Source organism: Hemicordylus capensis, chromosome 4 (assembly GCF_027244095.1).
Source record: "Hemicordylus capensis ecotype Gifberg chromosome 4, rHemCap1.1.pri, whole genome shotgun sequence".
NCBI classification, from domain to species: Eukaryota; Metazoa; Chordata; class Lepidosauria; order Squamata; family Cordylidae; genus Hemicordylus; species Hemicordylus capensis.
In genome coordinates, this window is record NC_069660.1 from 76,999,183 (window position 1) to 77,014,932 (window position 15,750).

The following is a 15,750-nucleotide window of genomic DNA, read 5'->3' on the forward strand; positions in this document are numbered from 1 at the left end:
TGGGAACCCACAGTAGTCAACTGGCTCCTGGTGGCACACCAGCAGCAAACCCACTTGGGGAGCCCGCCTCTTAAATGAGGTTAAGGGAGCAAGTGTTCCCGTAACCACATTTATTTGATCGTGTGACAGTGCCAGCTGCTTGTAGCCAGTGCTGAAGCACTGAAAGATGCCCACCAGTTGCTGGGGGGGGGGAAAATCCCCACAATGTGTGGTGCATTGTAGGATCTCCGGGGGCCGGGATGTGCATCCCGGCCTCTGGAGTTCAGCGCTGCAGGAACATATGTGGTTCACACTCCCAAAAGCAGAACTCGGTTGTCTGGGGGGGAAGTGAGTAAAACAAGCCTTCCCCACTGCCCACTCACCACCCCACCCATCTGGTAGTTAGAACAATCTTAATGAGTTGAAATACATGTTTGGGGGAGGCGTGCTGTTAGGCTCCCAAATAATGAAGGGACATGACTGTTCTGTGGCATCAGTGAGCCAGGATTTGGGTTCACTGATTCCACAGTCTTTGGTTTTACAACCAACCTGTTGTGAGACTTAACAGAGTAATCCTATGCATGTCTATTCAGAAGTGTCACTGGGTTTGATGGGACTTACTCTTGGGTGTCAGTCTGATGCAGCAAAAACAACAAAGATTAATACATTTATATTCACATCACAATAAATGAGGTAGTCTTTAAGGGGCCACAGGAGAAGTACACAGAGCACAGCAGCCTTAGGACTTAATTCTTAGGCCAAATTATATAGCAGAACTGAGCTTCTAAAAAACATCTTGCCAGTGTTGCAAATACTTTCTACATCTTATCTATGCAAACTGCAAACATGTACATATACAATTTGTTTGTTGGAGGAAGTAAAACTTGTTTCACTACATGGGCAGGTGCTGCAGAGGAGTCACTACTATGGCAGCAGCATGGAGTTCACGTTCCATGCCACTCATGTGCCTGAGTGGAGGAAATGCCAGGATGATGTGGCTCTCTCCTATATGAACACAAGAGACCGAATCAGTGAGGACCAACAAAGCTGCATTGTCCATACATTGTTTTCAACCCCATTGCTGCACACTGATGCATGTAAACACCTGGATTTTAAAAACCTCCCACACTGTTTCAAGTGGCCCCTTTAAAAATTGCCTACAGTAGGCTACCCATCTGAAGGGCACAACAATGTTTATGTAGCTTGGCCCCTTAGCTCAAGGCAGCACTCATACTAATATGTGCAGCAACTAAATGTTTGGTTTTTCTAAGACTTTCCCTTGGAGAGGCTGCAGCTTTCATCCCCTAGTTTTTTAACAGCATATAGATCAACGTTTCCCAAATACCTGATAGCAGAACATGCATGGAGACCTGGATTTTTAATTGCCAACAGAATAAGCACTTGATCTCTGAAGATGTGACCAATTTTACTTACCCAACTCCAGCTGGGGAAGAAATTTGTGAATGCCACCAAAAAACAAAAATTCCCAACCCCCCAAATAGTCAAAGCATAATTAGAAGCTGGTGATTCTCTCAGCTCTGCTAATACGTTAGAAATCACACAATGAAACAATGTAACCACCCCTCCCCTGGTCTCCATGCTCTCAAATCCAAAGGCTGCCTGGAAGTCAGTATGGCACCAGATATTTATTTAACTGCCGGAGTTAGCAAAATGTATAAAGTTAACACCCATGTCGAAACCCTCAGACGCCGAGTTTTGCACAGTACCTAACACAGAGTGGAGTGACGCTTACGAAGGAGTTACAGGCTGGCTGAGAACAAAAACAAGTCTTTCTCTGTGATCCAGGGCCTTCACCAAGCGGCCCTCAGTTCCTTAGTGCATCTGCAGAGGCATAGAGCACAGTTCAGTCCTTTATGAGCATCCCAGACTAAACACTCCCACTGGCCTCTGTGGACGTAACTCAACCTCTCCCAACTCAACAGGCGACTGGCTACATTTTGTCTCTGGAAAATTCTTGGAGCCAGGAAAAGGGGGAGCTGGGAATGTGGCTGTCGGAGAGAAGCCAGTGGGTGGGGAGTGGGGGACGATTCAAACAATTACCCATTAGCAGATTCTGAACTACACAGTAATGAGTACTCAGGTTTAAGTAGGAGTTTAGAGCCAGTTTCCATGTCTCACTCTGGCCCCAAAGGGGTGGCTAAACTTGCAGGCCAGGTCATAGGCTCCAGTATGCAATGAACACCTTGTCCTTTTCATTCTGGATAGCACAAGGAAGTAGAACTTAATTGCATATTATCTGACTGAACCTATTTCATTGGTACTATTCCTAAACCACACTGCTCAACATCTAGGCTACTGACACGCTGGTGGAAGAGCATTTTCCATCATTACACAAGGGAGAGGGGCTTTGGAGGGGGGGCTGCAATCTTCTTTTCATCTTGGGACCCTCAAGGAGTGGGACATATTTTCAAGAGATGCAGGCAGCTTCAGGGGGAAGGTGGGTTCACAGGAAATCATCCCTCCCTCCTTACACAATGGAAAACACACTTCAGCCAGCACATCATTGGTCTGTTTTCCACATAAAGTAGCAAAAGGAACTCATTTTGGATTGCAAAGTCCAAGCTGTTATTGTGTGAAGTGATCCTGCAGCAGCAGTATGTTATGTGTGTGCGTTCATCTGTGATCTGGACATAGGATGAAGCTATCATGGGACTAGTTTGGGTGCAGGCTGAACGACACCATTAGTCAAGTCAATCTATGTTGTCTCATCATGCTTAAGAGGACCATGTGAACTGGGTCTTAAAGACTTGTTCTCTGTCCTGGCTAATGCTTGCATTGTATACAGGAAGGTACAGGGGAAAATATTTGCATCTGCCAGCCATTTCTATGCCTACAAACACTAGAAGCTTGTTGAGGGCAGGCTTACAAGAGACCATTGAAATGGCCTTGCCTCCCCCTAAGCTCCTTAAATTAATCTTTGTAGAAATATATCAGCTGGAAGGACTAGCGTCATACCTGCCTCTCCTGTAGGGTTATCAACTTTTTTTCTGGCCGGCTTCCTGCGTGTGCAAACATCAAATTTCACTCCCTGGTCCAAACTAAGTTCTGGCTTCTTGTTGAGAATCTTAAAACAGAGGGAGAAACAAGACAACTCATTCAAATTCTCAGTTAATCAGGTAAATCCAAAACATGCCTACTTCTGCAGTTAATTCAAAGAGGAACCAGGTGCATGTGTTTGAATAAAAGGAACTTTTAGGAAGCTCGTGAACCATAGGAAGCTCGTGATTCTTCTTTGGGATGGGGTGAGGAATACTGCTCATTCCCCTTGAATGGTCCAAGAAAGAAAAACTGGTCATATCCTAGCTACAATGTTGTGCTACTGCTGCTTTTAGTACAATTATCCCCGTATAACTGGTGAACCAAATGATGCACCTCCAACCTGAACCTCTCTGCCTCCAGATGTGAGATACAACTGACCCTGCCCACTACAGTCAGCTGTCCCACCTGGGACAGAGGAGAGCGGCAGCTGTGGCTCTTCACATGAGACACTCTTTTGGGCTGTATCCAGCCCTGACATCTGCCTCTCTTGTTTTATTCAAACACACGCACCTGGTTCCTCTTTGAAGTAACTGCAGAAGTAGGCATGTTTTTGTCTGAGACAGAGTGACCCTGTGGGTGGCTGCTGTTTGCCATTGTTGATTCTCATAAGCCCTATTCACACATTATGTTCAATGCACACACAATCTGTGTACAACAACAACAAATATTTATATACCGCTTTTTAACAAAAGTGTCCAAAGTGGTTAACATAGAGAAATAATAAATAAATAAGATGGATCTCTGTTCGCAAAGGGCTCACAATCTAAAAAGAAACATAAGATAGACACCAGCAACAGTCACTGAAGGGGTATTGTGCTGGGGGTGGATAGAGCCAGTTGTATAGTATAAGCATGTACAGATTTGTACGCACATAGAGTTATTCACACATTATATTCAATTCAACACACACACACTGGTTGGTACCCTGCATTTGATACCCTGCACACTGGTTGGTACCCTGTTGGTACCCTGCATTTGAGGGGGCCTGAACCCAGGTTCAGTGTTTAAATGAATGCATGAACAGATATTCACATGCACACATGTACCTATGTTCAGCAGGCCTGTCCTTAGGGGAGGGAGAATTGGGGCAATTGCCTGGGCCTCGGATCATCGCCCCTCCCCATCTGGGGCACCCTGGCTACATGGCCCAGAGAGGTGAAGTGGTGGTGGCACCTCAGAAGGATCACCAGGAGGTGGAGATTAATGCTTGGAGTCTTCCTACCATGGCTGACCCCGAAGCATGACTCCCACTGCAGCAGCTGCCTTCTGACACAGCTAGGCCTCCACAGTGTGCTCTGTGCAGTGGCAGCTCTGTGCAGCGGTTCCATGCAGTGGTGCAGTGGTTACTGGTAGTGGTGGCTCCTGCTGGGCTGTTCTCCTCTCTGGGCAAAGTTGGTGTTTGCCCAGAGAGGTGCACATCCACCCAGAGTTGCCACTGCACACAGCTGAGCAGAGTGCGCCATGGGGGCTCAGCTAGGTGGGAGAGCAGAGCAGCTGCAGCAGCAGGAGCTGTGCTGCTGGGCCAGCCGTGGTGGGGAGACTCCCAGCAAAAATCTCCCCGCTGCCACATATGCCCCAGATGATGGAGGGGTGATGGGGTGGGGCCTGGGGTGGCAATCAAGCCTGTGGGAGGGAGACAGGATCGATTGTGCTGCTGGTTTGCATTCCATGTGGTCCACGTGGGCACCTCTCAGCTGAGAAGCACAGTGTGGGCCATTTCAGTTTTAAAAGGCATGGGTAAGAGGCACGGAACTGGCCATTTAAGTTCCAAATGGCCTGTATGGGCGCCTGCCCCTGCCCAGGCCACTTGGAACTTAAATGGCCAGTCCTGCACCTCTCTTTTAAAGGACCCTGCACACACACCGATTTGTCCTGGGCCCTGCACACCCCTAGGGACAGCCTTGGGGTGCAGACACCTATACATGTATACAATGCAATGTCTGAATAAGGCTATAGAATTCAGATAAAGAGCCAGCCATTCTGGCAGCACACCTTGCTCCCCACACTAAACCATATTATGAAATGAAATGAATGGACAGTTTCCTGCTCTTTAGTAGCAACTGCCTCACTCTGCCTAAAACTGTGGGGGTTATAGTGTTGCGTATGGACAGGGACAGTATGTTCAAATTGCTGCAAGGCCATGAAGCTGACTTGGCCCAGATAATCTCTATCAGCCTAGCCTACATCAGAGGATATCCTACATCTTTATTTCTCTTTATTTAGCAGGGGGAGAGTAACTGGCCCTATGCACCCCCAGCACAGTACCCCCACTGACTGTTGCTGGTGTCTATCTTGTGTTTCTTTTTAGATTGCGAGCCCTTTGGGGACAGGGATCCATCTTATTTATTTATTATTTCTCTGTGCCATTTTTGGAAGGGCAGTATAGAAATTGAATTAATAATAATAATAATAGTAATATTGCACACACTGAAGTTAAAAGAAAAATTGGAAGTGAATACATCAGGAGAGTTAGAAAAATCCTCAAGTCCAAACTCAATGGCGGGAACACCATACAAGCCATAAACACCTGGGCTATACCTATTATCAGATACACTGCAGGAATAATAGACTGGACCCAGGCAGAGCTAGAGACGCTAGATCGTAAGACCAGGAAAATCATGACCATCAATCATGCTCTGCACCCCCGCAGTGATGTAGATAGGCTCTACCTCCCTCGCAGCTCAGGTGGAAGAGGAATGCTGCAAGTCCATCAAACAGTAGAGGAGGAGAAAAGAGGCCTTGAAGAATATATAAGGGACAGTGAAGAAGATGCACTTCAAATGGTCAATAACGTGAAACTATTCAACACCAATGAAAGAAAGCAGGCCTACAAGAAAGAACAAGTCAAGAAACAAGCAGAGGGGAGCTGGTCTTGTGATAGCAAGCATGATTTGTCCCCTTAGCTAAGCAGGGTCTGCCCTGGTTGCATATGAACGGGAGACTTGATGTGTGAGCACTGTAAGATATTCCCCTCAGGGGATGGAGCCGCTCTGGGAAGAGCAGAAGGTTTCAAGTTCCATCTCTGGCTTCTTCAAGATAAGGCTGAGAGAGATTCCTGCCTGCAACCTTGGAGAAGCCGCTGCCAGTCTGTGAAGACAATACTGAGCTAGATAGACCAATGGTCTGACTCAGTATATGGCAGCTTCCTATGTTCCTATCTTTAGGAGAGGAGAGCTGGTCTTGTGGTAGCAAGCATGACTTGTCCCCATAGCTAAGCAGGGTCTGCCCTGGTTGCATATGAATGGGAGACTTGATGTGTGAGCACTGCAAGATCTTCCCCTCAGGGGATGAAGCCGCTCTGGGAAGAGCAGAAGGTTTCAAGTTCCCTCCCTGGCTTCTCCAAGATAGGGCTGAGAGAGATTCCTGCCTGCAACCTTGGAGAAGCCGCTGCCAGTCTGTGAAGACAATACTGAGCTAGATAGACCAATGGTCTGATGTTCCTATGAGCAGAAAAATGGAAAAATAAGCCCCTGCATGGTCAATATTTGCACAATGTAAGTGGAAAATCAGACATCACCAAGACCTGGCAATGGCTTAAGAATGGTTACTTGAAGAAAGAAACAGAGGGTTTAATACTGGCTGCGCAAGAACAGGCACTAAGAACAAATGCAATAAGAGCAAAAGTTGAAAAATCCACAACAAACAGCAAGTGCCGCCTTTGTAAAGAAGCAGATGAAACCATGGACCACCTAATCAGCTGTTGTAAAAAGATTGCACAGACTGACTACAAACAAAGGCATGACAAGGTAGCAGGGATGATACACTGGAACATCTGCAAAAAATACAAGCTACCTGTAGCCAAAAATTGGTGGGACCATAAAATTGAAAAAGTGGTAGAAAATGAAGATGTAAAAATATTATGGGACTTCCGACTACAAACAGACAAACATCTGCCACACAATACACCAGATATAACTGTAGTCGAGAAGAAAGAAAAACAAGTTAAAATAATCGAGATAGCAATACCAGGGGACAGCAGAATAGAAGAAAAAGAAATAGAAAAAATCACCAAATACAAAGATCTACAAATTGAAATTGAAAGGCTGTGGCAGAAGAAGACCCAAATAATCCCAGTGGTAATTGGCGCCCTGGGTGCAGTTCCAAAAGACCTTGAAGAGCACCTCAACACCATAGGGGCCACAGAAATCACCATCAGCCAATTACAAAAAGCAGCTTTACTGGGAACAGCCTATATTCTGCGACGATATCTATAACAATTGACAATCAAATTCAGCCATCCCAGGTCCTTGGGAAGGACTCAATGTCTGGATAAAACAAACCAGTCCCAGAGGCGTAACTAGGGAAAACGGCGCCCGGGGCAAGCACTGAAATGGCGCCCCCCCACTGTGCCCCCCCCGCCAGCCCCCCAACATACTACATTATACTTAGGTTTTTCCTCACAAGCGCCCGCCGCCGCCGCCAAGCCAGGCCACTGACTGGCTGCCAGGCGCCAGCAAAGCAATGGGGGGGGGCGCAGGCGGCGCGGAAGGGACCGCTCATGGGGAAGGGGGCACCGACGTGCTCCCTTGACTGCTGCAGCGCTGCTGCACTGAGCAGGAAACATTTGTATTAACAAAAAATTTAATTTTTTTTTAAAAAAAATTGTTCATGGCGGCGCCCCCCACGTGACCAGAAAAGATGGCGCCCGGGGCACCTGCCCCCCCTGCCCCCCCTGTTTTTATTGAGAAATCTACCACAATCTCAAGATCTCTCTCCCAGTTAGTAATTACTACTACTAGTACTACTACTACTATTGATATTTATATACCGCTCTTCAACCAAAGTTCTCCAAGCGGTTTACAAAGAAAAAACAAACACATAAATAAGATGGTCCCCTGACCCTAAAGGTCTCACAATCTAAAAAGAAACATAAGGTAAACACCAGCGACAGCCACTGGAGGGATGCTGTGCTTGGGTTGGATAGGGCCAGTTGCTCCCCCCCATGCTAAATATAAGAGAATCACCACTTTAACAGGTGTCTCTTTGCTCTGGGTTACCAGGTCACATTCCATCAATGTATGTATGAAGTTATGATGGGTTGGGGTTTTTTTGCCCCAACGTGCAACATTTTATACTTCTAAATCACATCCTTGGCTCCAGTGCTGCCCTCTTCAGATAAATGTTGAACTTGGGAAGAGCAGTGGGCATGGCCACAGAGCACATCAGCACCAGGGGATGGGGCTAGTTGACAAGTTCCTCTTCCTTCTTTACCTGGGTAAGCATAGACAGTTTTAGAATGACTGAATTATTGTCAAAAGCTCTTTAGAAATCTAATGTTTAAATGACTGCCAGTTCATCCCTATCTACATATTTGTTGACACATTTTTTAAAAAAACTTAAGTTTGATGAGGCCGGGCTTCCTTTTCCAGAAGCCATTCTGATTCTTCTTCAGCAAGACTTGTTCTTCTATCTGCTTGATAATTCTAGCTTTACTAATGCTTTCTAGCAATTTACCCAGGTCAAACATTAAGCTAACAGGTCTGTAATTTTCTTGCTCCTTCTGGATCTTTAAAAAACAACAACAATTGGTATTACATCAACCAACTTCCTATATTTACTAAGGATAATTTTACTGGCAAGCTGCATATTTTGGTTAGAAGATTAATATTCTCACCAGGGGTATAGTTATAACTGAGTGGATGGGTTCAAAGAACCCAGGCACCCCAGCTCCTGAGGGCCCCCCAGCTCCAACCCTCCCTATTTTCTTCATCATCTCCCTCACTCAGAGTGGTTGCCAGGCAGAGAGGTGAACATGGGCTCCCTCTCCCCTAGCTATGCCCCTGATTCTCACATACGTGGTTTTTTTTGAGAACTTTCAGATGGATACTGAAATAGTGACTTGTTAATTTTTAACATGTCAGTTCGCCTTAGAAAGTCATCACTTTTCACTTCTGCTTGACTTGGTTCTTCAGAACACAAAGGGTACAGGTGCCCTGTCAGAAACAGACTTAGCAACCTTTTATCCTACTGCAATCCATGCTGAGCAAAGAATGTTGAATGCCTGCCTCTTGTGTGGTTGTTAAATACATGGGAGCCCTCCAGAAGAAGAAAAAAGCTGGCAACCTTACTTGCTAGATAGACAGGCTCTACCATTGACCTTGGGTATCCCACATGCCTTTCCCCCCACAAATGGCTGACGAAACCCAATCAAGTAGCTGCTGTACATTTACAGGAAGCAATACTTGCTGATCGTCTGGCACAGAATTGTTCTGTGTTCACCGAGGGGGCAGCTCGCTTGGACCAATATTGTGAAACAGCATTCAAAAGCAGGAGCTTGGCATCAGCACCCAGGTTGTTTCTTTTATAATCTTTCAGATCTTCCTTCCAGGCAAGAGGAAAAGCTTTCTCCTGCTGGGGCACACACACACCTCTCAGTCTGGTTACTGTAGAAACGAAATTGGCACTGGGATGGAATGCAATCCCAAAGCTAATTAAGGTAATTACAGCTCCACACCAGCTGCTCATGAGGTCCAAGGACCTTCTGTAACTTGTGTAGAAAAGCAGCCACTCTGGGGACGTTTGAACTCTCCTTGCTCGCCTGGTAAAATCCACAGACAAACACAGGCAGAGAATTACACCTAGAGGTGATCTGATGTGATGTGATGTTAGCAGAAAGGATCAAGCCAGCTCTACAACAACTTGCCTTTGACTCTGCTGGGGCTGCATGGCAGGGTTAACTGGTTTGTGGCTACCCTTGGTCTTATGTCAGAAGAACCTGGTATTCAAGATTTCACTGTTTCACTGCCTGGTATGCTGAACAGCAAGGTTTATTCCTGTTACAAAACCCTTTACAAGAAACTCTGTGGGACAGCCTTTCTCTTCCATGCTACAGTAGGAAACCCCCCACATTTAAGAGATATACCTAGGGTGGCCAGCCCCAGAGCTTGTGCCAGGAGTCTTTTTTAAGTTTCCTTCATAACAGAGAGCAATGTGACACTGAAACTTTCTCTTAACATGGAGTAATCAGAGAAATCTCAACTGCAGGATTCTTGCCTGATGGGAAAGCTTCCCCTACTGAAGGGATTCCCATTGTAGTCCAACTTATTGTTGGACTACAATTACCATTGGCCATTGTGTCTGGGAATGATGGCAGCTGTAGTCCAAGCACATCTGGGGATCCATGGTTAGGAACCTCTGCCCTACTGAATTATGGCCTCTCATGTAGGTATTATATAAGGCACAGGACCTATGTAAGGGGGACAAAATGAGCATACTGCATGATTGATTACTGATACTTAAATTACTGGATGAATCATCTATATATTTAATTCTCCAAGATGTACCCTTGGCTAATCCCATGCATGGCAGCTCTCACGAGAGTTCAGAGAGCTGCCAGATAGCCATGGGGATGGTGAAGAAAACAGCCACGGTGGCCGGCGGAGGCGGCCTGCTGGTGGAGCTGTGCCGGTGGGATGAGGAGGCAAAGCCACGCTGGTGGGAGGAGGCTGCTGCCTGGTGGAGTGGCGTGGTGGGTGAAGTCGCACCAGCAGGAGGAGGCAGCCGGTTGGTGGAGCCACGTGGCGGGATGAGGCAGCTGGCCAGTAGAGCTGCACCAGTGGGAGCAGGCAGCAGAGGTGGCTGGTGGGCAGGTGGTAAAGTAAGTTCTGGCAGGCGGCCAGCAAGAAAACAATGGCGGTAGGCTGGAGGAAAAGGCTGGGCCAAACTAGAGGTGCAGATGCTCTATGCCTGGCCCGGCAAGTATTTATTTATTTATTTATTGAATTTGTAGACCGCCCCAAACTTCAGTCTCTGGGCAGTTTATAACATCATAAAGCAAATGAAAACAAAAATGAAAGCCTTAAAAGAATTTAAAACCCCAGTCCAGTTAAAATGCTTGGGTGAAAAATTAATCTTTAGGGACTTTTTCAAAGTTGTCAGCAAGGGGGAGGCTCTTATTTCAGCAGGGAGCACATTCCAGAGTCTTGGGGCAGCAACCATGAAGGCCCAGACCTGAGTAGCCACCAGACGAGCTGGTGGCAACTGCAGATACATCTCTCCAGCTGATCTCAGTGAGCGATGGGGCTCATGGAGCTTTTTCAGATGGTGACTTTACTGCAACTTTACTTTGAAAGGGTGGGTGTGCATTCACATATTGGCCAGATTTACCCCAAAGCCTGTGCAATATTTCAGAGAGCACTTCACACACAATTCCGGTTTCCCCTCACTGTATTACAACCTAGCCTGAATTATGTCTGGGGTTAAAGAAAACCCCCTCTTTTTGTGTTGTAGTATCTGTTGTGCCCTGAACTCACAGTAAAGCCTTGCGGTAAACCTGGGGTAAAGCCTGTTGTCTGAAAAGCCTCATGGCGAAGAAGACAATGAGCCAGGTCTCACGATCAGTGAGACCCAGTTTGGGAAGGGAAGCGGGGAGAGTGGACTAAGCCCGCTCTCCCCGCACACGAGCAGGACGGGAGCCCTGGGCGGCCGGATCGGCTGCCCACACGATTGCTGGCTCTGTGATGGAACTGGTGGGGGCTGAGATGTTTGGGGGCCGCTCCAGTATCGCGGAAGCCCCCAGAAGCTCCAGTATCATTCAGGGCATACTGGAGAGACCCCCAGAGCTGGGAGGCGGCTTTTCACCTCCCCTCTGGGGGCCTATTCGTGAGTAGCCCCGGCACGGAATTGCGCCACAGCTACTCACGATCTGAAAAACTGGGTTTTCAGAGCGCTCGCTCTGCAGACTGGGTTTAAGGGGAGGGGTACTTAGGTGGGTTTACTGCCGGGAGGCAACCGGGCTCAGCTGCGAGCCCGGTGGCTCCCACAATCATCTGAAATCGGGCTAGGCTCCCCTAGTCCAATTTCAGCTGATCGTGGGAATAGCCTCATTGTCTTAAATACCTAGGACCTAAGCTGCTTAGGGATTTATAGGTTATAACCAGCACCTTGCATTTTGCCCAGAAACATATTGGTAGCTGGTGTAGTTCTTTTAGTATAGGAGTAATGTGGTCTCTCCGAGATGACCCAGAGACCAACCTGGCTGCCACATTCTGTACCAACTGCAGTTTCCAGACTATATACAAAGCCCCACATAGAGTGCTTTGTAGTCATATCTGGAGGTGACCAGCATATGTACAACTGTCCTGAGGTAATTTATCTCAAGAAATGGATGCTGCTGGCATATCAGCTGAAGCTGATAGAAAGCACTTCTGGCCACCGCCTCAACCTGAGACACCAGGGAGAGGTTTGGATTCAGAAGCACTCCCAAACTGTGTATCTGTTCCTTCTGGGGAAGTGAGACCCCATGCAGAACAGGCAAATCAAAACTGTCTCCTGAGTTCTGATGCTGCACAATAAGTAAAGTAAAGGTAAAGTGTGCCATCAAGTCGATTTCAACTCCTGGGGCCCACAGAGCCCAGTGGTATATAGTACCAGCGGGGATTTGAACCGGCAACCTTCTGCTTGTTAGTCAAGCATTTCCCCACTGTGCCACTCAAGGTGACAATAAGTATCTCTGTCTTATTTGGATTCAGCCTCAGTTTGTTATCCCTCATCCAACCCATCACTGCCTCCAGGCAGACATTTAAGGAGGTTATGACTTCTCCTGATAATGCTGACATGGAGAAATATATCTGAGTGTCATCAGCATATAGTACCCTGCACCAAAACTCCTGATGATCTCTCCCAGCGGTTTCATGTAGATGTTAAAAAGCGATGGAGACAGCACGGAGCCCTGAGGGACGCCATATAATAGTTAGCATTTTGAAGAGCAACAATCTCCAAGGAACACCACCTGGAATCTGCCCAAGAGATAGGAGTGGAATGTTCCACCCCCAACCCCCTCAGGCACTCCAGGAGGATACTATGGTTGATAGTATTTAAAGCTGCTGAGAGATCCAAAAGGACCAACAGAATCACACTCCCTCTATTCCTAATTAGAAATCACCCATTAGGCTGGCCAAGGCAGTCTCTATCCCATAGCCTGCTCAAAAGCCAGTTTGAAATGGGTCTAGATAAACAGTTTCCTCCAGGACTGTCTGGAGCTGGGGGGCCACCACCTTCTCAATTACCTTGTAGAGCTGTGGAAGGGTTGGAGATAGGCCTCTAGTTGCTTACCTTTGAGTAAGCCAGTGCAGGCTTCTTCATATGCTAAGCATGCTAAACTACTGTGCAAGGTCCCAGACAAAGTTGGGTCAAATTTTGAAATTCACACTCCAAAAATAAACACTGAAGCCTTATTCAGATATCACACTATATGTCCATGCAGGTACACATGTACATGTGTTTGTTTGTGTGAATGACTGTATATGTTCATTTAAAAAAGTTAATGTGGATACAGCGTTCCTCAAATGTAGGGTACAGATAAAAAGTGTACCACTGTGCATGTGTTGAGCATATTGTGCGAACAGAGCTTCATACCTTACATTGAAGCATTTAGAAAGAATGGGACTTGCCTTCTAGGAGGTGTGCATAGTTTGCAGCCTGGCCCTGCACATATTTATCCAGAAGTCTCATTGGCCAACACGATGCATAACCCTCCATCATCAGAAGGAGGGCTGCACTGTGTGTAAGCAGCCTTCAGCATCCGCAGGCTGAATGTTACTTTCTGCAGTGGTCCAAGAGCAGAATAGGAGGGAAAGTGATTTTTCTCTCTCTTCTCCCTCCCAAAGCTCTTTCCAGTTGTAGAAATCTGTTCCTGAAGGTCTCCCAGCCTCTCTCCTTTCCTCTCCCTCCCAAAGCACTTTACAGTTGTAGAAATCTATTCCTGAGGCCCCACAGCCCTCGGGAACAGATTTCTTCAACTGGAAAGACCTTGGGGAGGGAGAGGAAAGACAAAAGAAATTGTCCCCCTTCCCCTCTGCATCCAGACTGCTACAGACAGCAGCCTTCAGGTAGGGATGCTGAAGTCTGCTTGGGCACCCACAGTCCTCCACAGGCCACCTTTCAGCAATGGAAGGCTGTGCATCATGCTAGCAGCTGCTACATCCAGTGAGACTTACTGCCCAGGAAATGCCTTTGATTGCTGCCTACAGCAAATAGAAATTGCTTAGGAAAGGCTCAGAAAGAGACCTATGCTGCAATCCTAAAGTCACTTACTATCCTGCTGGAACTTACCTCTGAGTAAACATGTTTACGATTGCTCTGTTTATGCTCCATATATGTAGTGCAGAATTGGGTGCCCTGATGCACTTGATGATGTCTTAAATAAGAGCCACGTGTGAATGTGCTCTAAATCCAGCCAGCGTGGTGTAGTGGCTAGAGTGCCGGGCTAGGACCGGGGAGACCCAAGTTCAAATCCCCATTCAGCCATGAAACTAGCTGGGTGACTCTGGGCCAGTCACTCTCTCTCAACCTAACCTACTTCACAGGGTTGTTGTTGTGAGGAGAAACCTAAGTATGTAGTACACCGCTCTGAGCTCCTTGGAGGTAGAGCGGGATATAAAATGTAAAAAATAAATAAAATAAAATAAAATAAATAAATCCCTGATTTAAGCAAGTATTTCAGTGCATGTCTAACTGTAAGCAGGGTGGCCACACACCACTTTATAGTCTGACCACGAAGCACAGTGGCAAGACAATCATATTGAAAAATTAGGCACCTTGCTGCACTTAAAAGCCTACTGGAGGGGAGTCAAACTATTACCTTCCTCTTATGGCCAGGATTTCCACTGATACTTGGAAAGCAATGGAGGAGATCAAGGCAAGCAAAATAATTTTTGAGAGAAAACAAGAGCAGTGAAGAAACAGTGCTGGTTCACAGCTAATACAGTATATATTTGTTCCTTGCTGCCAGTCTTTCCAAGAACACAACCTAATGTGCTGGTTCTTTGGAAGGAAATAATAAAAGCATCAGTAAGTGGGCAGTAATTCACATCTAGACAATAAACAGGAAGGAGCGCTTGTGGTCAGCACAGAGTGAGCATGATATGGATATCCTGGAACAAGATGAGCACATGCCTTTAATGTGGAATTGGCCTAACACTTTATCATTCAGCTGTAAGGTGATCAGAGCCAGAACGAGCTCCTGCACCTTTAACAGAGAGGGGAAATCCACTAGACAGAGCTTTCCCCATCACTGTGGTATTGTGATTGGGCTGCTTCGGAATATCGCTGGCCCCATCATGCAATCAGGGCAGGGATGTGCTGAAAGCATGGCGGTCCTGATGTCATGAGAGGTAGGGTGCCCCTTAACTGTGTGAGAAGGGGGGTCATCTGAATCGCCCCTGTACACATGCTCCCAAACTTTTTTCCAACAAGTGTTTTGTAGTACATGTAGAGGGCGATTCAGATGAATCCCCCTCTTACACAATTCAAGGACATCCCGGCAATGCATTGGAACATCCCTTAGTCATGTCAGGTTGGGTGAATTCTTGGCACATCCACATCCCTGCCATGTGCCAGCAGATACTCTTTCGAACTGGCTTATTTGGAAAGTCACACATCTGCTGAATTTTTTTTTTTTAATACTCTTTCGAACTGGCTTATTTGGAAAGTCACACATCTGCTGAAATTTTTTTTAAAAAATTATTTATATATTGTTCATACAAAAATGGTTCAGGGTGGTTCACAATTAAAAATAAAACAATTTAAAATATTCATAAAACTCATTTAAAAACCATTCTCCCATCTATGCAACTACAGCCACAAGCTTGGATTTGGACCAGGAAGATATCGGCTCAAATCCCCACTGAGCAACAGTCCGGCTAATTTTGCCTCTGGATTTTGCTCTTTAAGTGGGTCTCCTTTCCTCTTTCCCCCCAAACTGGATGAAGC

The 15,750-nt window shown here is 46.5% G+C and overlaps 1 long non-coding RNA gene across 2 annotated transcripts; it reads right to left on the bottom strand.

Moving 5' to 3' along the window:
- Positions 1-652: 652 nt before the first annotated feature.
- Positions 653-9,407, bottom strand: LOC128325034 (uncharacterized). 2 transcript variants are annotated; one of them, XR_008307232.1, is made up of 4 exons: positions 9,210-9,407; positions 2,956-3,064; positions 1,707-1,821; positions 653-984 (listed from the first exon to the last, which is right to left on the bottom strand). It is a non-coding gene; the product is annotated as an uncharacterized LOC128325034 (long non-coding RNA). The 2 variants fall into 2 exon arrangements; XR_008307233.1 differs by having other exon boundaries at positions 9,204-9,407.
- Positions 9,408-15,750: the final 6,343 nt, after the last annotated feature.